The following is a 2,392-nucleotide window of genomic DNA, read 5'->3' on the forward strand; positions in this document are numbered from 1 at the left end:
AAACAACTGCATTTAGCCCAAAATGCATTAGAAACTATATGACCAAAACCAAATAAGATTTCTAATCAATCTCTTTTACCCTTAAACGACAATTATTATAATACTAGCACATTTAGCCTTGCTCAGGTCATTAAGGTGGGGCTCAGGGCAGGAGGGCATGGGGGTGCAGTATTCAGGTTTGAGGGTGAAGAGAGGCTCAGGGCAAGAGGTGGAGGTACAGAAGGTTGGCTGATCTCCCAGGGCTAGCCAGGGCCGTGCTGCCCGAGTGCTGGCTCCCTGGAACTGGACAAGGCAAGGGAGGCCAGGCTGCCTGGCTGGTGGCTCATCAGCATAGTAGCTTACCTGTGTACAATACCTGGTAACATCTTGAGCCCCGCCTCCACGTGGCCACTCTTTTACCCCTCTGGTCATTCTATAGTTTCACTGTGCCTGCTACCAGACACCTTTTGTTTTGAGAAAATCATATTCCAGGCAAATCCCATTGTCCTGCCACAACCAAAGATCAAGATCTCTAAACCAGAGGGTCATCTAGGATATAGCTATGGGTGAAGAGTGATTGGGAACCTATGTGAACCTTTATACTTGGAGTCAGACACAACATTGTGAATTTTGTTACAAGACTAAATGTAAGATGACCTTGGTAGTCATTTGTTCTAAATAAGGTTCTCCTTTATTTTACTTCAAAATTAAACGACTAATGCTCCAAGAACCACTCAAGTCTACGGTTTCTAAGCAAACTTTGAGGGCAATTTCCACTTATCTTTCTCTATGGTTTCCAAACTTGATAATCTGTTTTAAGATTTTCTTAGCCCTGACCATTGTATGGGAATGCACCCATGATGGGATAAGCAAAGCATCACAATCCTTCTAGATTTCAGAAAGCTTTGGAAGAACTGTTAAAATGTGCATTAATATAGTAAATATTGCATGGATTTATGAGACACAGTGTTCTAATCATTTGGCTCTGGCCAAGAAAAGGGTCTGGCTTCTTCAGGTCAAGGATGTCTTCACATCAAAGATTATAACAGTGTTAATGAACAAGTTTTCCCTATTAAACAACTACATAGTATTACATTCTTAATATGAGAGAAAGAATAGTTTCTTCTGTCTGCAAATCAGGTCTCCTCCTTCCCAGTTGTAGGTTCTGCCTTGGAAGTCAAGTAGGGGGCACATTATAAAATTTCTGATTATAGCAATACCAGGAAGACCCAACTGAGATTGGGCAGCTGCTATGTCAGTTTCAGTACAAAATATTCCTGCCTCAAAAATTTACAATTTAAGTAGGCAAGACAGACTGGATGGGAGGCACAGAAAGTGAAGCGACATGTACTGTGTGACTGGCTAAAAGTGATAGTAGGGAACAGAAACCAGGTGACTAAGTCTCAGCCCAATATTCTGTCCACTGGACCATACTTCCTCACTGTCTGCAGAAAATAAAACTAGGTTTGGTTGCTCCAAAAGTGTGTTCTAGTAAAGTGGGAGGCCAAGGAAGCACACTGTAAATAGCTATGAGCGAAATGTATCTGCAATTCATAAACTGCGTGGGGAAGACAGGAGCTTTGTGAAATATTAAATCTGAGATTTCAGCTGTCATAAAAAGATCAGAGAAACTAAGTCAAACTGAGCAATCCATGCCTCCGAAGGGGAAGTTGCCATTTAGTACTTTTCAGATCTGCTATTGCTAGAGAAGGTCCTTCCCCCAAGCTTTACCTGTTTTATCTACTAAAAACCTCACGGCAGACACTAAAAAGATAATATAATGAAAAGGCTGCAAGCCAAAGAATCTTTGTTCAGCAGGACAATGCCATTTCATCTACTGTTAATAGAGGAGAGAATACGGTTTCTTTTCAAGATTTATACTCTGATAGGTGCTAATTGACATTAATTCCTTATTCACTTTGGAAAAGTAAATTTACAATATGTTAAGGAACAACTCAAATGAATTATTTTTACTTCCTAAATATAATTTGGTTTGGGGAACCAGACAGATGGTGTTAAATGACTTTCTGTCCAAACATATGTTTAAAACAAACAGTCCACATAATATTTTGTTCATACTATTAAACAATTCTTGCACAGTAAAATACCGTCAGCTCATCTCAGGAAGTGTCTGTCAAGACCGTATGTATGAAGGTATTTTACCACATATATATAATCAAATTTGCATAAAATCAAGTCACATTTTAGACTGGGATTGTAAACACATTTTCCTAGAATGATTATTCTGATGTCATGTGATGTCTTCAATACGTCATCCAGTGAAAATGGGACAGCTTTATACATTAGTCTCAAACTTATATCCCTCAGTGCCGCTAGAGTAAACTATTTTGCCCTGCATAGACAAGCTCACAACCAATTTGGAAGAGGAAATAAATCCTTGTCAGAAACAGGA

Source organism: Pelodiscus sinensis, chromosome 20 (genome assembly GCF_049634645.1).
Source record: "Pelodiscus sinensis isolate JC-2024 chromosome 20, ASM4963464v1, whole genome shotgun sequence".
Taxonomy (NCBI): Eukaryota; Metazoa; Chordata; order Testudines; family Trionychidae; genus Pelodiscus; species Pelodiscus sinensis.